This window comes from Protopterus annectens, chromosome 1.part0 (assembly GCF_019279795.1).
Source record: "Protopterus annectens isolate FY-2018-M chromosome 1.part0, PAN1.0, whole genome shotgun sequence".
Lineage (NCBI taxonomy): Eukaryota > Metazoa > Chordata > Ceratodontiformes > Protopteridae > Protopterus > Protopterus annectens.
In genome coordinates, this window is record NC_056725.1 from 217,970,408 (window position 1) to 217,995,067 (window position 24,660).

The window sequence follows — 24,660 nt, forward strand, 5'->3', positions numbered from 1 at the left end:
TACATAACCTTATCAGGGCATGAAGAACATTCTGTAACTGTTAGCTCCTGCCAGGCTCCCCATGAATCTACAACCCACACATCATCTGAAATTCACATTGCCACCAACGTGAACATAACCACCATAATGGCACATGTAGAACCACCATAACTCAGGGTCTGTTTCTGATCTTGTTATAATACTCAACATAAATCAGCAGATGTGTAGTCCAGACACAGACAGTTGCTACCAACAATGCTATGGAGAAATTAATATGTACCCCCCCAATATCACTTGTGAGACAAAGTTTAACTAGGATATGTATGATCTCTCTTTCCACTTGAAAGTGGTCCAGTATGTGCTGGCCTGTGAGGTGGTGATATGTAAGGCACTGATGACACCTCCTATTGTGGTGCAGATGACCACTTCTCACCATGCCATGGGCACTAGCTCCCATAGTAGCCACTTCCACATGCCCTTCTGCTATAGCTGATGCTGTTCCTAATGTCTCCATTTGCCTGTGTACCATAAATCTCTCATGTTTAGAATATGTTTGTGGCAGGACACAGTCCACCTGATTTATGCATTTATGAATTCTGCAGGTATGTTTGATATCATTTGCAGAATCTATATGCTTCATTGGCATAGAATCCTATCCTGCAGTCATTTCCATGCTCTAAGTACTGTACTATTTTTACCCTTGTCACACTACCACTATCTTTAAATTGCCTGCACCCTGTGTTTTCTCACTGTCCGCACTAATTTATACAACACAATCTGCAAAATGTCTTTCAATCTGGCAAATATCAAATTATTTCCATCAGTTAAAAGTAACATGGTCTACAGTAAATAAATATGAATGGTCTATAAATTATTTCAAGTATTAAAGAAACATAGAAACTGAACTTTCATAGAAGTATTCATAACATTTCAACAAAAGCAACACAGACATCAATAAATGTTAATCAGTTAAATTATTTAGGAATGAGCAATTAGAATTCTGAATTAGCAAAATGGTTTTCTTTCGCAAAATCAACATCTTCTTCTGTTTCATAAGGATTATACATGCTTGAATTTCAGTGTAACTTTGCACTAAAGAGCTAAAAAGAACTTAACAGTAAATTAAACATTCTGCTGTCTGTTCTTTAGTTGCCTGATTAATCAGCAATGTATGTAAGCAATATGTAATTTAAAGATATTTTTGTAGAATATCTTTCTAATTTTATCTTAAGTACATCTACATCCTGACACCTTATTCTAAATCTACATTTTATAGAAGAACTTAGGGTAAATCCTGCTATTTTTGAAATAATATGTTGCAGACTTCTTAATGGTTATGGACATCGGCTGGGAGTAAAGACCCTGCGTTTCTAAAGAATAGCTAGACATTCCACTTATGCTGTGCTGATGAGGTCATAAGAAGGCCAAAACATGCATGTCCACAGCTAATGGAGTTTGGCTTTATTAGCCTGAATGCATCCAAAAAGACATAAAAATAAAAAGTAAAACATCATGGACATTCAGAAGCCATATAGCTGAAACACGATGTCCTTAAGGGGTCATTTGCATATATCTCATGGACCTCTATTACAGGAGGTTTATGGTATCACACAGTAAAAACTCTAACTTGGCAAGGTTTTCCTTGTAGATTTTTACTAATTGCTTTGTCTGTGTGACTTTTTTACACATACAGGAGTAGAATACTGCTATTAGATGATGCTGTTATTAAAAACAGAATTCCAGACTTTTACGATCATTGTGCTTTTCCACTATCTTGTGTGATGAGAGATGACTTCTTAGTGTACTGTGCATATGTTGGATAAATACATGTTATTGGTTGTATAGTGTACTAAGTAGGAAGTCAGAAGCAGTTTGTGTTGCTTTACTTCTTTTTTGGACTAACAAGTATTCATGCATCCTACTGTTTAAATGAGAATGCTTGTACCTTCCTGAAGTCCCAGTGATTTTTTGATTTTTTGCTTCTTTATATCTTTATACACACACACACACACACACACACACACACACACACACACACACACACATACTTATATACATATACATATATATATATATATATATATATATATATATATATATATATATATATACATATATATATATATATATATACACACACATATATATAGATATATATATATATATATATATATATATATATATATATATATATATACATATATATATATATATATATATATATATATATATATATATATATATATACATATTATATATATATATATATATATATATCAAAGTGTGTCTATTAGCCTTTGGGGAGACTGTAAGTGGTTTGTCTTCCCCACACTTCTAACAATTGAATTTGATTTCTCTGCTTTGTGAAATAGAAAAAATGGTGGTTGTAGTTATTTGTTTTTGAAAGTTACAGTCCATGTGCCTTATTCTGGCTGGTAATATTGGATTTACAACTGGCACATTGACTAGCCAATCAGCATGTACAAGTCTGAATAAACTTTGTCTGACAGTCCCTACTCCAGACTAGTAACCAAGGAGGCTCAATCCTCACCACTGACAGAGGTGATGTATGGCCACTAAGAACAAAAATGGATATACACAGTATTTTCAGATATAAATTTCTTTACCAAGCACACTTTCCCTTAAGAGCACACAAGGAGCACACTCCAGAGCTGGGGCTGGACTCTCTCTCTCTCTCTCTCTCTCTCCAGGCCCCAAATAAGACTCCTCACTGACCACTTTAGAGCTCTGTCTCCCCGATCCAAGTAGCTGACACACACACTTGGATATTTGATTTTCACACACACACCCACATCTGAAAGGGCTGGAACAGATCTACCAACTGTGCCCCCTCTGCCTAGACTATAAGGTATTTACACTGCCACCAGTGAGCTACTCTAAGGGTCTTAAAATGGTACCCAAATATACTGAGTAAAATTAATACTAATACAAATGGTAGAGAGTGCCAATGCAGTAAGGCTTTCAGGAGCGGGCCACAGTGTCACTAAAATAAGCATAAGTACTCTTGAGATGTTAAAAGTATTCTCTAAAAGACCAGCCACAATGAAGGGTATAAAAATATTTAATAATAAATAATAAAATGAAAAACATGAAAATACTGGATATCTAGTTACAATAAACACCAGAGTTTCAAAGACAGAAGATATAAGAAATAACACAGTTGGAAAGATTCACACAGATGCAGAAAAATAATGCTTAGCTAATCTCACTATATTTTCCTGACTGACTAAATAATTACTGTTCCCTGGTTAACTTACTTACTATGCTATGTCCTCCACTCTGCAATGAGGAGAAAACAAATTAATTTATTAGAAGGATGGAAGACAAACTTCTACCCTACCTGAAAGCAAAGATAATAAAAGCACCAAGTCCCAAAATGTTAAAAAAGTATATAAGGTAAGCAAAGTGTTATTATTTTTATTAATTACATTGCATATTAGCAATAATCTGCTCCTATGATCATGTGAGCTCCACCCTCATAAGCAAATCAGGCCAGCCCTGAGTTAACCCAGCATTAACCACATCCAGCAATGGATTATTACTAAACCAAATAATGAGGATTGACAGGAGTAGGCAGCACATGCCAATGCAGACTTGGTGACCACATGATAGGAATACAGATACAGGCTTGGTAACTGCATGACAGAATGAGAGGCGCACAGTATGGCCAATGTGGGTGGAGTTATAAGCATCAAGAACCAAAGGCATGCAGTGAAGATACATGGGAGAGGGGAGCTAGGAAGCTAGTTATAGATAGTACATCACATGCAATTTCAGAACTGCAAGTAGTTACAGGCATAGAAAAAAATATTGAGCAAAAAGGAAGGATCTTCATGTAATATTTGTACTAGTAGCTATTATTCAGCAATTGCTGTCACAGAAAAAGCATCTGGAATGTGATTTAACATGGAAAGAGTAAGCACATTACTGTTTGTGCATCCAGCATAAGACATAATGCACAAAGTATAATGCAGGGTGCGGGTCAGTGTCTTATCAGACATAAATGTACCACTTTCTAATATCTGCAAGTGATGCAGCTCTCAGCTCATCTGGTGGTTAGAGGATGGAGGTTTGTGGGTCACTCTAGCTGCAAGGACATACATGTAACACCATAGTATTCAGCATAGACTGCTGTTGAAAATAAACATCTGGCAATTTGACACATTGAAACTCCAACTGTATAACAGTATTTTATTGATAAGGTATGTTAACCATTTAATTACCTCATGGTATTATACCAGCTAATAACCTAAAACCCATCTAGGACCTTATGGCAATGTCTTTGTCTTTCCATAAATGGCTTGCTTGAAGTTCAGTCTAAAGTATTTCTTCTCGTCCCCTCTATTTTTCCAACCACTAATAAGATACAACCATGGGCTTGGGATTGGCTTTTGCAGAATGATTGCAATGTTAATCTCTTCCCCCTGGGGTTGAGAATAGAACTTGTACACAATAAGGAAATTCTGTACATGACAAAATATAAAGTAATATGTCAGAGCATTTGGTTAACATCATTTCTCTGGGTGAGTTTGTTACCCTAACCTTATAGTTTTAGTTTCCTGCTTTTGTCTACTTATTTTCTTTTCTTAAGCCATTATAAAGCTTTATTCAATAAAAAGGCATAAATCATAAATCAAATAAAAAGATGTGAATATCATGGTTAAGCACAATCAGTAGTGCAATCTCAATAATATTCAACTTGGGTACATGATCAAGAAGTTTGTGATTACAAAAAAGCATATTCCTGTAATTGTAAAGGGACAAAAATCATACAAATCAGCAACATGCTCTATACACATATTGTTTACAATCTCTGTTTACATTGCATAAATGTCTGTTTACATTTAAATAAAACAAAACAGCGTAATACAATGTAAATACAAAAACAGAACATAATACAATGAAAGAGCTTCACTATTCACTGAGCGCGTTTTACATAAAATGATTTAATCACCAGCAGATTTTTGTATACATACTCTGCAGACTGTCTCTCAGCTACAGAGTCAAATATTACTCATGTCACTCTATGTGGGTAACATGTAGCTTTCACTATCAGACCCTGAGTATGACCTGCCAAAAATGTATAAATTGCTTGCTGCTTTTGGGAACTTTGAAGTTTAACCAGGTAGAAATGAGAACTTATTCTCCCTCCAGAGAGTTAGGACAACATTTTCCCTTTCTTAATGTGAAGAGCATCATAAAATGTCTAGGGGTTTGGGTCAAGCCTACATATTTAACTTCAGTTTTAAAATTTGGAGGAACATTCATAAATATAATTAAGAGAGACGTATACTGCTGGAACCAGATTCCCATGGAAATGGACCAGAGAATACACTCAATTCAATTATTTATTATTTTATTCATTCTGTATCTCTTTCAGGTGTTCAGTGGACTTCCCTTCTCAGAATTTATTAAGAAGCTGGCCAATATTATCAAAGACCATATATAGGAAGAATACTGGACTCATGTTGCCTGGGGGAAACATAGCACCCCAAAATCATGAGGCATGAAACAAAGTCTCTGACTAAAGATTATACAAGGAAGCCATGCATTTCAAACTATCATACTTTCTTCAGGCCACAGAATAGAGTTTTTTATGGAAACAGATAATAATGTATCATAATGGCTAACCTTTAAGGGACATGGGTTAATTCTTTATATCTTATATTCTACCTTGAAAACCTTGTGTAGATATATATGTCAAGATCAAAATACTGTTCCAATAGTCAGAAACCTCCTATGGAAATCTTCAGAGTGGTTGAAAAACAATGAATCTTTCTTCATCTCCTCATCCATTTTTTTGATGCCATCCTCCAACTTTACCAGCTGCCACATGTTGTCCCAAATAATAATGTGCATAAGATTGATTCTGCTCTGGTCAAAAAATTCCAACAGCTGGAGATGCAGGACTGGACATAAAGACACCTCATTGGGGCCTTTATAGATCCTCAAACCCCTCGGAACTTGCTATTTGGCAATGCAATAGTTCAGAAAGGAATTGTCCATTTGAAGAGTATTAAACTTAGTGAGCAACTTTTCAGATCTATGAATTTTGGCATCAAGTGTAAGATCGTACTCAGTAGCAACCCAAACATTTTCTAAAGAGTTTCCGAGACATTTTTACCAAAAGCATATTTAGAACCAAACCAGTCCTGCAAATTTCCATAACTACTCATCAGATGCACCCTAGGCTCCAAATTACCAAGGGCAGTAGTGGAGGTCAAAGAGCATGGTCTCCTGGAACAAACAGCATCATATGTTACACCATGACTGATGTTTTCTCCACTGTTTGCATCTTTAGAAGCAGCTACCAAAGAGTCAACTTGTTCCTTAAGTACATTCCAATAGTAAAGTGAGGTTAACCAATGTAACCACTAAAAGTAGAAGCAGCAGCATCCTATCCAGAACTGCTTAAAGGATCTATTTGTGACATACTGTCCGTGAAACACAAACATACAGCACCAGGTAACCAACATGAATAATAGCATACACCATCAAAACACCAAGATCAAAAGCTGCACAAAATATTTTTTATGAATATCTGTTGCTTGTTCTTCTGTATAAGTTTTTTCAATCTGTATATAAGCATTTTCTACCATGTTTTTTTTTTTTTTGGTATTTATAATGATTTTTAGCATTTTATTTTGCATGCATACTGTTGTAAATACGTGCATTCATGTGTGTATCTCTTTAAATTCATTCACTGTTTTTGGTGTCTTTTCCTGTTTAAAAAGGAAGTGAAGTGGATGTGTGATCAGCTTCTGATGAAGTTCATATTTTATTGAATGAAAGCGCTTAAACTTTTAATAAAATTGAGGTTTGTGACTACTTGAGCAGCATTTTGATCTTGGAGTTTTGGTGGTATATGCTGTTATTCATGTTGGTTACCTGTAGATATACATATCAAACCCATAAGTATACCCTTGGAAAAATAATTTTTTGGCCACTGTAATTTCAGGAGTGCAGTACACTATTGACACAAGGGTTTCACGGTTTTACGGTTGGCTTGAAGTCAGAAAAGAGATTAGATTCTGGGTACAGATCAGAGAATGATTGCATAAGTATCTGGCTTGGTGAACATGCATAGGTTACAGCACATTGAATTTCTCCAACTTGCCCAGGGGTTCTGAACAGCAGGTCAAGACCTAGGGCTGTATCCCAAACGATTTTGTTTTTTGCTAATGGCAAAGGGTACTCCACTGTTTTACAGAACACTGATGGGTACAGTTGCAATAGTAGTGAGCTGAATAGGTAAGTTACAAATAAAAATAAGGCGATCTGGATGAATGAACTGGATACAGATATTCCAATGGATATCTGAGGCAGAACATACTCATTTTTGTCAAAAAGATTATTCCACTCTTCTGGAAAACAGATAGCATCCCAACATTAGAGGATTTTAAAGAACCAGTGAAAATAATACAATATAGTGAATCTAGGATTAAGAAGAAAATGGGACAACAAGCATATTTTAGGAAAAAGGCTAAGTAAAACTAATATGTTCCCCAGTCTGACAAAATGTACAGCAAGGTTCCCCAAGTAGTAGATTTTAAAACACTCATAGACCAGATCAGATGTAATAGTGCATGCGTGAGTGTGTGTGTGTGTGGAGGGGGGGGGGGATGCAACAATCTAAGCTGCGTAGCTTGAGACATGATACATCAACATTACTGGTGACCTAGACTGGGAACTTATAGAAAACCTCCTGTCCCAGCTCCCTCATTTCTTCCTATAATGGTTTATCTTTTTTTTTCCAAGATAAAACTGCTACTTTTTAGTTAGGGAGGGGTGGGGTTGTGCTATGTACTATAAGACACACTGAACACAATGTGGCACCATAGCTTGATTTACAAATCTGACTCAAATGGAGATGTGCTATTTCAGAAGTTGTTCTTACTGTAAAGTTCAATTTCACTTTTTTGTTTGAAGTTTATTAAGAGATAATAAGCACAGACAACAGAATAATAATAAAACAACGCACATAAATACTATTAAACATTGGAATAGGATTAGTAGATTGGAGCCATCGATACTAGGTTAATTCATCTTGTTATAAATGGTAATGGGAGCTGATTTGCCAAACTGATTATGGAAGAAAACTAAAAATACACCATCCTCATGGATACCTTAAAATATAACTGGTATTTTATGATTGTGAATAAACAATTGTGTGCAAAACAACTAATCTAGAAAAAACATCACGACTCAGTTTCCAGTAACAAAAAATGGTAGCTAGACATAGTGACCACTATCCATAGCCAGGCCAGTACCAATAACCATAAGAAAAAAATGGTACACTGGTACAGCAAAACAACCAGAAAGTAAAACGTGACACTGGAAGTAAAAAGTCTGGTGTCACCTAAGTACGTGCAGTATAACTTTCCCACTATGATTTGATGAGGGGACATGATATCAGTTGAATTTCAGAGACTACAACTTTACTTACACAGTCTTTAACAGTTGTCTACATTTATACTTAGCTGTAATTAACTCTGTAAATATGTAATGCTTTTCTTGACAATTGTAAATCATGGCCAACAGTTGTTAATTTCCAAGTCTGACTCTCTGGGATTGTTTAGTTAACATGTTAACATTCCATTATGTGAGCTTGATTGCTTACTTTAAGTAAAACTCCATTGTTGTTTTGTAATGTTTTATACAATATTCTCTTGTAACGTACTACTACAGTATTTTATTTGTTGTTCTGTTCAATGGTTTGCATCTAACATTCTTTGTTATTCTTACTGTTTGCAAATGCCATTGTACCTTTGTGTCACTCATCTGGTCAGGATAAAACAGATGAACATTCGTGGGTTCTTTTCAAGCAGCTTTATTACACACAAACACATCAGAAATGAGACTTTGTAACTTAAACATAAACTTACAAACAGACTGATTACCACACTCATGCATGTTAACGCTGGCTAAAATGGCACTGCTGCATGCACGTGCTCAGTATTTATATGCATGTGCTACATCTGGAAATGCTTCTTAAAGGTACATACACATGCTCTGATCTACATCCTCCCTGTTTGAGAAATAGTCCTTATACGAAATGACAGTATTCAATGACATGCAATTTACAGAAATGATCTTTTGACATGCAATTATACAGAACTAGTTATTTGACATGCAATCATACAAATTTAGTCCAAGTTGCTGTGTATTTTACACTAGGTCTGGAAATACAACCTGATCATGTAACATAAAAGTCAGAAATGGATCTAGCAATGGAGGCTGTCTTCAAGGAATGCTGAACTTTGGGGACATCTGGGACATCATCAGGAATGGGAATGGATACTGTGACATTCTTTGGTACGAACATTGTCAGGGTTGCTCTGTGATCTAGAGTCTGTGTCACAGGTATGATGCTGCGATATCATTTCTGATACAGGAAGATGTCTGCAGATTCTCCTGTACTTTATACCCTCAGGTTCCACTAAGTACGACCTTGGCTCAGTACATATACCTTTCACTTGACCAATTCGATCAAAGCCTTTAGCTATTTGCATCCTCACTATCTCTCCTTCTCTTAACTGACAAAGAAATCTGCTCATTTTGTCATAGCTGGACTTCTGAGAAGAATGCTTCTTAAAATGTTGGGCTTTGATTGCTCTGTTGTTTTAGCATTAGACACCAACAAACTAGAACTGATAGGCAAGGTTGTTCTGGTTTGCTTAGCTAGAAGTCTCTGAGGAGACGAGCCTAGTTGGTTGTCACGAGGTATATTTGTGAGATTGAGTGAATTCAAGAAGATATCAGTATTGTTACACTTTGACCTCTCTAGTAATTGCTTTGCACTTGCACGTTCAGCAAGGCTGTTTGACTGAGGATATTCAGGACTGTTAGTAACATGGATAAAGTCTCACTATTTAGCAAATCTGTAAAACAATTGACTGATAAACTGAGAACCATTGTCTGAAATAACTTTGTGTGGACTACCATGGACTGAGAAATGATGTTACTTCTTAGTAATAACAGCATTGGACGCTAGGTTAGGTAGCAAATCAATCTCAAACCAGTTCAGATAAGAGTCTACCAACACTAAGCAATATTAATTGTTCCACTCAAATATATCAGTTGTTACTGATGACCAAGGTAGTTTAGGAATTTGGCTTAGTTGAAGTGGCTCTTTTTGCAAATGCGGCTTAGTACTGTTGCACATTGAACAAGAAGAAAGCATTTTATCAATGTCTTTTTCTAGAGAAGGCCAAAATACTAGTCCTCTCACCCTTCTTTTGTAGAGTTGGAACCTGGGGGGTGGCCACAATCCAAAATCTGAATGTATTCACTCTGTAAGGAAGTAGGAACAACTTTTGGACTTTTGAAAATGATACCATCTTCCATCAGCATCTCATCTCTGTATGGAAAATAAGGTTGTAATCGTGGCAGTACACAGGATTGCTTTGACGGTCATCCTACATTGATGAAGTAGGTGAGCTTTTGCAAAATTGGATCAGTCTTTGTATGATCTCTCAGCTCATCAAGTCTCTTGGTAGAAAAACTTTGCACTTCCATGGCATCAAAGTCAAAATTTTCTGCATCAAGCTGTTCCTTGGTATTTCCAGGTGATCTGGATAAGTTATCAGCCAGATAAAGAAGTTTACCTCTTGTGTAGACTATTTTGAAATTGTACTTTTGCAATTTGAGCATCATTCTTTGTAGTCTTGCTGGAGCAGAATGCATAGGCTTCTTTAAAATAGTAACTAGAGGTTGATGGTCAGTTTCTGTCTGGATTGCTCAGCCATAAATATAATCATAGAACTTCGAACATGTGAACACAATTGCCAAAAGTTCCTTCTCAATTTGAGCATATTGCATCTTAGTTTGGGTAAGAGTTCTAGATGCGTAGGCAGTAGGTCTGCCCTCTTGAAGAATAACTGCACCAAGACCGAACTTTGAAGCATCACAGGGCAGACCTACTGGTTTGTGGACATCATAGTATCTTAATGTAGGCGGGTTAGTTTTTTGCCGTTTGAGGTTATTAAATGCTCAGTGGTGTTGTTCTAACCATGACCATGCATCATGTTTGCATGTCAGCTCTCTTAAAGGTGCTGATAATGCACTAGTCAGGGAAAATTTGCCCAAATAGTTAACAATATCAAGAAAACGCTGTAGAGCTTGGACATTGTTTGGAGCTGGCAGCTCAAAAATGGCTACTTGCTTAGAAGGATTTGGTCATAAGCCTGTACTGGTAAATAAATGACCCACATAAGTAACTTCTGATAGTTTGAATTTGCACTTCAGAGGATTGAGCTTTAAGTTCACTTCATGCACTCTCTCCAGAACTTTCCTGAGGTTTCTGTCATGCTCTTCTTCACCATTACCACTAACTAGTAAATCATCAACTATTATTGCACAGAGGTAGCCTAAAAATTTGCTCCATTGCATGCTGAAAGACTTCACAGGCAGAATTTATTCCAAAAGTCATCCTGAGGAATCTGTATCTACGAAACGGGGTACTGAATGTAGTCAGTAGTGAAGATGTACGATCAAGCATTGCCAAAATTAAATCTTTGCATCTAAGATAGAAAAAACAGTGGCATTTGGCATAAGAGTTGCAATTTCCTCAACTGTACACATAGGAGGATGAGGTCTTTTTAATGCCTTGTTCAAGTTTCTTGAGTCAGTGCATACTCTGATTTCATCTGCATTTTTCTCATGAGCAGCTACCATGGAAGATACCCACTCTGTTCTGTGACTATACAAATTACACCTTGCAGTACCATTTTGTCTAACTGGATCTTGACTTTGTCCTGCATAGCTATTGGAACTCTTCTTGCTGGTCTGACCACTGGACCGACCTCTGGGTCTACTTTCATGGAGTACACAACTAGAAGTTTGCCTAGCTTGTCATCAAAAAAATCAGCATGCTCTCCGAAAATAGTGTCACTGAAGATGGAACTGGGACGTGTGCTTACATAGTGTACTTCTTTGGTACAAGAAAACATTTTCATTCTTAAACTGTCTCTGAGACCTAATAATGACTGCACAGGTCTTCAGACTACATAAAATTGCAAGCTGTAACTGTTCCCAGCCGAATAGCATGAAAGCACTACTAAACCTTAGGTATGAATATCTTCACCTCCATAAGCAAAAAGCTTCACACAATTGACCAAATTAAGTTGCTCACCAGCTCTCACATTTACAAATGTTTCTGCTGACATTACATTATACTTTGAACCAGTGTCTGCTTTGAACTCTGGGGGTTTGCCATTGATCAGGACAGTATGAGATACTTCATTCTTTGCCAACAAATCTACTGCATTAACCTTTTCCCCAACCACTGATACACCATCTACATAGAAAGTAGGTTTGCAGCTCTCTATATGATCAACTTTTTACACTTGTGACATTGCTGACCAAATGCTAAGCACTTTTCTCTTTTAGACTTACAATAGGTACCACAATTACAACAGTTAACTATAAGGCTCATCCTTATACTGAACTGAGCATACCCTTTTTACTAACCTAGTCTTGGAACTTGCTAGAAAGCTTTGGGTTCTCTCTAGCACACCTACAGGGGTCGCTGCTGCCATGTGCTTAGGCCTGTTTCTGCTTGCCACATTTTGCATGCTGTCTATGTTTGCTCTAGAGGCTGTTGAAACCATGCTCTTATCACTTACAAGTCTACTTTTGTGCCTTTCTGCGAGCTCATGGATTTGACAAATCTCTATGGCTTTGCTTAATGTTAAATAACTGTCATGGGGCAAAATCTTTCTCACTGAAGCACTAGTAACACCACACACAAGCCTGTAATTTATTAACTCATCTTTCAAGTCAGCAAATCTGCACGTTTTAGCTTTGTTTCTCAAGTTAGTGATATAAGCTGCAAAAGTTTCACCTGGATTTTGGTCTCTTGTATAAAATAAGTGGCTCTCTAATGTAACATTTATCTGGGTGTTGCTTGAATCAGCCGGTACCACAATATGATGGTTTTCCCCTTCTCCTGCATATACTTCTGGTGCATACACAAATGAACAATCTCTTTCAACAGCTTCTGACCCAGCTAAGTTAAGCAAAATGAATGCCCTTGTACATGCATCTTTGTCAGAAAAAGCTGTTTGTATGAAAATATCATATTCCTGCTTGAATGCTCTTCAATTCTCTGCTATATTATGATTAAACACAAGTAGACTTGGTCTGCAAAATGCCTCTGTCATATCAACACACAGTAGGGAAGTTGCTTGAAATCATGTACAAACATACACACACAGATATATATAGCAGAACTTTATGCCAGTACTTGTAATTATGCCTAGTAGCACAACAAACTCATTGAAATAACTGCACTTCACCAAACAAGTCACTCTAGCACAAGAACACTCTGAAATCACTGTACTTTACTTTGAAATCACTGTACTTTATGAAATCACTACTCATCAGTGTAAGAAATACTACAAAATGATTGTACTTTGTGAATAAACTGCACACAATGGAAAAAGCTCAGAGCAAGAAACACTTTGAGATGAATGCACTTTGCAAATAAACTGAACACAACACAAGAACCCTTCAAAATGGCTAAACTTTGTGACATAACACTGAACAGTGTAAGAAACACTCAAACTGCAGAATGAACTGGCACCCCACCTAAGCACCATGTTCAATCATAGCCTCACCTCAGGCTTTGTGCCCACTGAATGGCACACAGCGATGGTTATCTCACTCCACAAAGGGGGAGCCACCATGGACCCCAGGAACTACCGCCCCATTAGCCTAACAAGCCTGGTCTGCATGACCATGGAACGTATCATTATGGATCTTATATACAAAGACACTGGTAATTGCCAAACTCTGGACCCCACCCAGTTCAGGTTTGTAAAAGGCAGATCATGTCTTCTAAACCTGATAGACTTCTTTGAAGCAGTCACCAAAGCCATAGACAAGGGTAAGGTGGTTCACACAGCCTATCTAGATCTTGCCAATGCTTTTGACACCATCCCTCACTCTGGAATTATAGATAAACTCAATATACTAGGTATAAATCCCTATGTCATAAGATGGGTTGCCAACTGGCTCACTGACAGAACCCACACTGTGAAAGTAGCAGACTCCAAATCTGACTTCAAACCAGTGATAAGTGGAGTATCACAGGGTTCAGTCCTGGGTCCTCTCTTGTTTGGTATCTACTTTTCTGAAGTACAGGCTAACACAGGTCTTTGGCTAACGAAGTTCGCAGATGACTACAAACTGGGAGCCATAATCGAAACTGCTAATGATGTGGACATCCTACAAAAGGGCCTCACTGAGACAGATGCCTGGTGTCAAAGCCATGGCCTCAAGCTCAATGCCAAAAAGTGCATTGTCATCCCCTTTGGTAAAAGCTCTGCACCCATGAGCTACCACATAGGTGGTAGTCTACTTAACATTGAAAGTGTGATAAGAAACCTTTGGACACAGATGGACAGTAGTCTCTCCTTTGATAATCACATCGCCACAGTAGTCAGGAAATCCTTCTACATGGCACACTTCATCACAAAAGGTTTCTCATCCAGGAAAAAAGAGGTACTTGGTCCCCTCTACTCATCATTCATTAGACCCATTATAGAGTACAATGCTCCTTTTGGTATGTACCTCACAAGACATCTACAACAACTGGAAAGGCTGCAGAAATACCTCACAAAGAGGATTACCAGCCTCAAACAAATGCCCTATGTAGACCGTCTCAAAAAACTCCAGCTTTACTCTGTCGCATATCACCTACTCAGAGGCAATCTCTGCCTAACATACAAAGCTATGTCAAACCCAGAGCTGTTGGACATGCTCCACTTAAAGAAATCCCAATCCCACCAAGCTACAAACTCTAGGGACCTAAACCTTGTCACCACAATAAACAGAACATGCTGGTGGGATAGATTCCTGTCCCAGAGACTTCCCATACTTTGGAACAAACTACCTATCTATATCAAACAAAGCTTCTCATTAGCACTCTTCAAGAAAAATCTTGATGATTGGATGGAAGATAGGAAATTCACCCCAGAGATCACCTTTGTGACTCTGCTTGACAGGGGACAGGAAAATAATTTTCTTGGGTGGCAAAAGCCAGGGTACCTTTTTGGCCAGGCTTATATAGGCCCTAGGGCCAATAGCCTAGTACCTACCTATGAACCTATGAACCTATGAAAAGGTGGCTTTCTATGAATAAATGTACACAACACAACAAACTTTTTGAAATGGTTGTACTTTGACTGCACTTTGCAATGTAACTGTTCTTTGCACACAGCAAACTCTTTGAAATAATTGCACTGTAATAAAGCACACACTGTGCAAACACTTTCAGACTCTGAGATACTTCAAACAACTCTAGTTATGCTTTGAATGCCTTCGGTCAATGCAAAATAGTAATTTGTGCCCAAACATGGTCTTTTACTAAAAAACATGCAGTCACCTTGCTCTTTAATCTTATTTTGCCCTTTTCATTGTACTTGTTATGCCCTTTTAACCTCTTATCATGCTCATTATACCTTTCTTGTGCCCGTTTTACTCTAAATATGCTCGTTATGCAAACCAGAGATAATTCTGAGCCACATATGATTAGTTTTACTAGTTCTATCAAATATCGTGGTTTCAAACATTTTGTTTAATTAATAATGTGGTTTGTGCCTTTTGTTTGCGCTTTTGTGCTACTCATTTGATTAATAATGCGTTTTGTGCCTTATAAATGCGCCATTTCATTTTCCTTGCTCAATAAATAATTTGTGCACTTTTCTTTACCTTTAGCTATTTTCTGGTCCTCTTTTGTTTGTCTGTGCTCTGTTTCACTCAACCTGCTTAGTCTGCCTTCATGTTCAACTCTGCACCTCATGGCTCATAGAAGTTCCTCTCTTAACCATGGTTCTGACACCATGTTGCTCATCTGGTTAGGATAAAACTAAATAAACTTACATAAACTTACAAACAGACCACCACACTCATACATGTTAATACTCTGGTTGTTCTCTCAAAATGGCACTGCTGCCTGCACGTGCTCAGTATTTATATGCACTTGCTACCTCTGGAAATGCTTCTTAAAGGTACATACACACACCCTGATATGCACTTTGTAATGTCTGAAAAGCATTCAATACCAGCTTACCTGCTAGTTTAACAAAAACATTTAAATGAATAAGCCAAAGGAAAAAAATAACAGCTCTCTCAATCCATGTAGTCCATTATATTGTATCACCATCAGTCTGAATAGGTTTTATATCCCCTCATTCTGGCTAACACAACGAGTTTCACTAGGCAATGTATTTATTTATTACTTTACATTTTTACTGGGGTAGTAGACAGATCACAACAGATCATCTATAAGTACTGCCTGGGTGAAATAATTTACAAAGAAAACAAATGCAACAGAGAAGCAGAAAGCCGTATATAACAAAAAAAGAACAGAAAGCAGCACTATGTAACAAAAACTGTATGGTAGCAACTAATAAATGTAGCAACAAGTATGAGAGAAATGCATAGTTCACATGATTATATTTATGGTTAACATCATAGAAGAAATGCTGTGGGGCAGTGAGAGTCAGGGTGGGGGAGGTGGAGTTAAGAAGTGTTAATAGGTGAGAGAGATAAAGGCTAGAGGCTGAGTTGTCCTTAAATTATGTGGCCTGTTGTGTGGCAAGTACAGTTTTATTTGGTGTGGAGGAATCAGCTCTGAAAGTGGAGAAAGGAGATTGCAGTCTCTTTGGGGAGGGAGGGATTCCTATAGCATAAGAGCAAGAATGGAGAAACAGTGTTTGAAGTATCGTAGCCTGGTTTGCAGGGGGTTGGATTTTTTTTTTATCATTTTTTTCTTACTTTCACTTGTCTCATGTTTCTGATGCTGAAGGAATTCAGTATGCCTCTTTCAACATGAATCTTGATTGTTAGATGACAGCAGCATTTTACCTGAGAATAGTTCTTGGGTCCTTGCTTATGTCAGTATAAGAAATTCCATAGGATTCAGAAACAGATAGTACAATGGTTTGGGCAAAAATAAAACAAAGAGTATCAGTGTCCTGCACAGGGTTGATTCAGAGAAACAGGTAGTACTGTCACACAAGCAGGCAAAATTGTATGGTCAGTGCTAATGATGGAAGGGTTCCTATCAGCAGACCGAAGACGCATGTTTTCGAATGCATCTTGGTCGAACTGACAAAACCGAAACTGCAAAATATCGAAGAGGCATGTAAGCGAATTCTTTCCCTGAGAAAGAATTTGATTGGTCGCTTCAGTACTTTTCCATTTTCGGCACTGTAGTGCTGTCTCAGAGTTGGTATATATAAGTCGGGGGGTGTGGGGGGCAAAGCCCCTCCACTTAATCTCATGTTTTAATGTGCTTTTTTTTTTTTTTTTTTTTTTTGGAACAGCAATTTTTTTTCCATTGGAAAAAACTCGCTGTTCTGACAGTTCGGATTTGTAAGCTTTCGCTCGCATGGGGTCGATTAATCACCTTTCGCTTACCTAAGCGTTCGGTGATCTAATATAGACCCTGATTGAAATGGGATAGAAATGAGCACCATTATGCTAATTGGACCAATTTTAAATGCAAATGAGGGTAAACATTATGGCAGAGCAATTCAGAAGCATATAAAAATTACACAACCAGTCATAGTCACCAGTGAGTTTGTACACCAAAATTTTGGGGTGAGCAGGAAGATAGACCATGCTATGATGCTAAGTGTAGCAGCTGTCATAGATAAGCAGCATATGTCAGAGACCACTCACACAACCACAATGTAGGGCTTCATCTTCTACTTCACAGAATGTTCTGTTTAAATATAACATACATCACCTTCACTACATGGACACATTTTATCACAATCATAAGGACAGGGACACCATAAAAGAGCTGGTAGATGTGCCAACCTCTTTTGGAATCTCATGTAATGAATGGAATACCAATCCCTGTGGACACTAAAGTATGTGTATTTCTGACTATTCACACTACAGGGATCTTCTAGAGACCATCAAGGAACACGGAGAGTATATCTCAGGTATCTACCTCAAGAATATTACAAGAGCTCCTTGATGTGATCCTGCAGCAGGCAGAGAAGCATATGTGGTTCCGAGGGACAAAAGAGGAGAGAAACTACACTATGTAGGCTTTCTATAAAGTAGCCACTTTATTTTCTAGAGGTTACAGATTGCACCTACATTGCTATAAAGGCTCCATCTGGTCCACATAGACAACCATACATCAACCGGAATGATTTATACTCCATCAACTGCCAGTTAGTGACCAATGTACAGGGTATCAAATATAGTGTGTCTATGCTCCATCCAGACAGATCCCATGATTCTCACATCTGGTGCATGTCCAACCTGTACCAGTTATCTCTGGGGCATGACTTCCAACAGGCATATCCAATTGGTGATGCCAGATATGCTCAGGACCCATGGTTCATGATACAGATAGAAACCCATACAGCATAGCTGAGAAGACATATAACTCTGTGTTGTAGCAGACCAAAAATATTGAGTGTATTTTCGGACTGATGAAGGCCAGTATCCACTGCCTAGATTCCACTGGAAGACCAAAATAAAAATAGAGCCGGTGTTAGATGAGGTGCGAAGTTGAGAAGCCTTCAGAGAAACCTACTGCAGAAGAAGACCATGTAAGGCAGAGGCAGGTGCAGTTCTCTGCAATACTAACAGACAGGTGGTATCTGGTCCACAACTACAGGCTAGAGTAGAAACATCAAAGATTAAAACTGATGCAATCAATGTTATACCCAGTCTATGCTTTAGTGTGCACTGACTGGCTGTGAAATCATATGCACAGATGGGAGGGGCACAGTGACAGAAATCAGCAATGACCACAGAGTTGGCATGGGGATATACTAAGGATGTGGATGGGAGTGCATGATTTGTCCATGCCAAGGAATTTGGGGAACTGAATATACTGAGTGGGAAGGGAGTGATAAGTCCTGAGATGGAGAGCTATCCAGCAGAACTAAGTGTTCAGAATGGGTGTTAGGGGACACAGTTCCTGCAGATGCTGTTATCTTCAGTGTATGTACATATGACAGATGTTGTACACCTGCAGGTTGAAAGAAAGCATAATTTGGGTCTCCAGAGCCATGGGTATGTCCTCCGCAGGGAATGGCACTGAAATGTGTTCAGTTTGCACTGAAAATACAAGTAGCTTATTTGACCATTCACTTTTCATCCAGACTCAGCATTTGGTCTTCATATTTCTTCATATTTCTATAAATATTGTACTTTTACTGTGGGCCACACTGCTTTCATAGCTAGCTTACAGCTTTCCCAGCATACAAAAATGGGCATGGAGACTAATGAGCTACATGTTACAAATCTGACTTGTTCATGCTCTATACATTTCACAGAGTGTGCAACTTTTATTAATTTCATAAAGGGCCACTATGTGTTTTGTTTGGCCCTTGGATATGGTGAAGTAAACAAGAGGTGTATACAACAATGGTAAGAAAGTGCACATGATGTAACTCTTAATTGTGCTATTTGTGATAGGTTGGAGCCATATTTCTGTGAAACATTCTGTTTGAGGTTGAAATATTGTAAATAGGATTCTTACCATTAGTATGCACCATGGATCTGCAGCTCTCCTATGGTGTCCTTTTTAAGACCCTCCTCTGCGCACAGATAGTTATACTTCTTAGTGGCTGGCAATCTAAATAACTGATGATTAAATTATTTCTTGGGGAGATTGTGGTGGTGGTTCTGGAAGCTGTACCCATGCTGTCAGCTTCATTAATTTCCTAAGGACTGAGTAACAGTGGCAAATATTTTCAGCTGGGGTCAGTAGCTCGGCTCAGCTGCTTATCAGAGGATGCCTTATGAAACCTGCTTTCCTAAAAGTCACAGCAGTTTTTATAGAGGTTTTCATTGTATCTGCTGCTTGCAGCACCACTTTCAAAAATGTTAACACTTTCTCCAGCAGTTCAAATAATTTCCATATACCTTACTATTTTACATTCACAATTGCTTGGTAATAGAGTGCTGAAGGAAATGAGTTATTAAAACAGAGCAATATGACTGTGAAGAAGGCTTTGTGCTTATCAAGTACTTTTTCAGAAAAAGGTTGTGGTATAGTTTTACTTTTTGGTTTTAAATGGAAGATTCCTTCTCTTTCTGTTTTAGCCAGCATTTTTACTTTCTCTATAAAGTACAATAGCTTAAATGTAATTTGCCAAGGTGATTGAACTTTCTTAGACATTGATTAGAAAGTACTGTGAGATTCTTGTATCACAGTCTCATTGGGAAATGGACAACTTCACCTACCAGAGCTGCAAATGTCTTCCATAGCATTTTGTCCTCCATTTCTTCTTGTAAGCCTTAGTTATTCCTCCTCTGCCTAGTTTTTCTAAGTGTTTTTTCCTGTGTCTGCCTACCATAGAGCCATCCCCTGACAAGCCTCAGTCCATTCTTATCTATATAAGGACCACATATGCATAAACCAGCACAGAGGTGAGAGTCCCCAGGAGAGGTCATCATACTAGCTGTTTTGAGGGTTGTCTGTGCCCTCACTAGCACTGATGCAACTGAGGATGTATGGCATAGCTGTACCCTGCCACTGATTATTATGGGAATGCTTGCATCAGCAGAGGGCCTTCTTAGGGCCCTCCTCCCCATTCATATGCACTACTTCGCGTGAGGCAGTAACAACTACCGTTTGGTCACAACAGTGCATGTCCTCCCTCCACTGGTTTACTACTAAGTGCAATGCCTTCTCTTTCGCATGGAGCAACAGCAAGCCTGACAGGATCCACCCCCCCCCCCCCAGTTGGCACACTCATACTTCCTTGCCTGCCACATCAGTTACATACATGCAGCTTGAACTTGTCACCTGGGTTGTAGTCTGGGATTTATCCCTGTATGCCATGCAGCTGGCTCCCTCTTTTCAATATCAGCCATCTTACTCTGTTGGAAGCTGGACACCCTCTGATGTGCCTGATCCATGGACAGCACTTCAGAGAGATTAGATGCTTGCTTGGAGACTGCCAGTTTGTTGAAGGCAGACACTGCTGTAAGGGATTGTGCAGCTTCCCTTTTCTATTGACTGATAGTTTCAATTTGTTGAGTCTTCAAGGATTTGGGAAGCATTTCCAACAGTCTGTCTATATTGTTGCTCTGTCCCTCTAGAGGATTGCTGCTTGTTGTTCCAGCCACATGCTCCTTTACCTCAGGAAATGTCAATGCATCATCAAATTGCTTTAAGCAAAACCATCTGCATAGTACATAGATCAAGATATAGAATATCCAGAGCATTTAAAAAGTATTAAAGAGTTGTATAAATGATTTACATATCTTAGTGAAAAATTCCACTAGTCAAATCTAACTACAAAATAAACTGATGTATTTTCTATGATCTTAATTTCAAAATTCCTATAATAGTTACTAAGTGAGACCAGGAAGCACAGTTGGATTTAATCTCAATTACCTCACTGATTCCCTTTATTATAAAAAAGACTTATAGATCCTCCCCTAGTGTTTAATAAATCATAGTTAATACAAAAAAAATAAACGTTGCATACTTATTGTAACTGATATATTGTCTATACAACTCATTGTCATTTTTTTCTTATTTACAACTAGAAGTTTTAACAAATTATTTGTTACAACTTTTTGGTTTTGCCAACATTCCACACAATAAATAACTAAAGTAAATTTAAAGTATTTTCTTTTTTTTGCACCTATACTCTTGCTATAGCATGGTATCCCTGCACATAGACCCACATTAATACAGCTACAATAGTGGCAAAAGTACATGCAACAGTACCAGGGAATTTCTATGTTTTTGCAATGACATTACTATCATATTCTAAAAGGGACGTCAAATAATGTGCTATTTTCTTAAGAAAGTGTGTCTTTTCTCACAGTGTTTTAACTTATACCTCATTATCAGATATCAGTCTGGGGTACCAAAACTTAGCTTTCTGAGGACATACTTCTGTATTATGACATCAGCTTAATGGCATAGGGCAGTAAAGGAAGACCAAACCAGGAACAAACAGCTGCCCAAAAGCCACAGGACCCGGATATCACCAATGGAATAAAAATTACTGTGAATAGTCAAAACACTTTATTGTAACCAAAAAACAGTGGATTAAGCGCTTTCGCTCAGTCAATACTGAGCTTCCTCAGAACAAACAGCTTGTAACTTTATTAACAGTCATTAAATAGTTTTAAAAAATCCCTTGAACCCCTGGCGAAGTATGTGGATCACACTGTGAAAAAGTTTTTATCTTCCATTACTTACATTAACAAGGATTCTTGGGATTTTCTGAAAGGAATTGACTAACAGAAATTTGATTTGGATATTTTATTGGTCACCATAGACATTGTAGAACTTTTTCCAAACATTCCACACTCGGTAGGGTTGGAATGGTTTGATGAGGTATTAATATCCAAATCTGGTCTGGACAATAATATTATTAATTTAACCTTGGAATTTATGGAAATAATTCTTGAGAATAATTTTATATATTTTAACGGGGAGTTTTATCGCCAAAAGAAAGGTGTGGCGATGGGGGCCCCTTGTGCATCACTATATGCCAATTGTGTTTTACATTATTGGGAACAGAAATATGTTTTTGAGAGTCAATGGTCTGAGTTTATATGATATTACACGAGATACCTTGATGACATTTGTCTTTTGTGGAAGGGTACAAGGGAAAATTTAGAAGAATTTTTGGTGTATATTAATAATAGCACAGAATTCTTGAGATTTACCTATAATATTGCCCAGGATAAACTGAACTATTTGGACATGACTCTATTCAAAGATTATGATAACCACTGTTTCCAATCAAAGTTTTTTAGGAAAAATACATTCTCGAACTCTTATTTACACTTTGAAAGTGGACACCCCTTCTATCAAAAGAAGGGTATAATTAAGGGTCAGATCATCAGGACTTCGAGAATGTCTAGTACCCCCGAAAGTTTTTTAGAAGAAGTGGACATTATTGCGTCACTATTTGAAGAAAAGGGATACCCCAGAACATTGATTGACAACATGATTCAGGAAGTAACAGAGAATAGGGATTTGCAGTATTTCCCTTTGTTAGGAACTGGTCTATCCACCTCTGATAAAGAAACAAGGTTAGAACAAATTGATTTTAAGAACAACTTTATCCACACTTTTTGTACTAGTACCCACAAGGTTGAACAGATTATTTTAAAACATTGTCCCATTTTAGCTTTACATGATGATGTGAAAAACTATGTTCCGACTTGCCCCCACTTTGTGAGGAAAAGGGAGGTTAACTTAAAGGAACTATTTGAAAAGAACGGAGGGTTTAAACTAGGAACAGATAGGAAAAAAGTTGGCACATACAAATGTGGAGTTTGTAAACAATGTAGCTTTATGTTAAACCAGGACACAGTTTACATCCCTTCCAGAAAGTTTAGATTTAAATCTACTAACTATTTTAATTGTGGAACTAAAGGAGTGGTCTATTTAGGGACATGTGTAAATTGTTTTAGTTTCTATGTGGGCAAAACGGAGCGGCAATTGAGGAAAAGAGTATATGAGCATCTATATGATGTCTCTAAGGGTAAGGAAAAGAACACTTTTTTTAAACATTCCCAGGTTTGTAAACACATGGACTTAAAGTTCATGGTATTGGAACAGGTGACACCAGACTTGAGAGGGGACAATTGGGAAGATAGACTTGAATATCGCAAATTATTCTGGCAGCTTAAATTAGACGCAGGGAGGGCTCCTGGGTTGAACGATAATATTAACATCAGTAGTGTATTGAAACTAAGAATGGCTCGTTATAATATAATAATATGAATGTTCACATGATTGTGTTTTTAACGTGATGAATTCAACCTGGATTTGCTATACTGTTCACTAGGTATGATTTTATATTGGTATGTTTTTATAGTGATGATAGTTTGATTTTGAGAGCAAAAGTGCAATATTTTAGGTTATGATGAAGTTTATTTATATGTTTAGAGGTGCTGCTTAGATTCAAATGAATTATTTATTATTTATTGATATTATGTGTATTTTAAACACTTATATTCAACATGACATGGTTTAACTATAAATGAGGGTGGGGGGTAGAAGAGTCATGTGATTTTTTAAAACTATCTAATGACTGTTAATGACGTTACAAGCTGTTTGTTCTGAGGAAGCTCGGTATTGACCGAGTGAAAGCGCTTAATCCACTGTTTTTTGGTAACAATAAAGTGTTTTGACTATTCACAGTCATTTATATTCCATTGGTGATATCCGGGTCCTGTGGCTTTTGGTCAGCTGTTTGTTCCTTTAATGGCATAGGGGTATACAATCAGGCACACTTGTGAGATCCTCAGACTGTCTCAAAGCCAGGAACAGTCTGAAGAAAACTGAGGAAGGAGACTGGTCAGGTAGGAGTGGCTTAGTTTGAATAGGTAAGTACCCCCCCCCCCCAGAAGAGCAGTAATATCCTGGGGTAATGTGTGTGAAAGGCATATTATTTGCGCCAACAAGGAGAGAAAAGAAGAGAAATGGGATAATGTGGAAGGGAAGGAATACTGCAGGAATGATCATTAGGACATCTACTGTCATGGTAAGTTCTGACACAACTATACTATATCTTGACTGAGTCACTGTTGCAGTATTCTTAACAGATGGGTGATTCTCAGAGCTGTAGATAGAGAAGGGACACAGGCTTAAGGTGAAGGAGAAGACAAGAAGTCCAGGAGGACAGACAGAATAGTTCT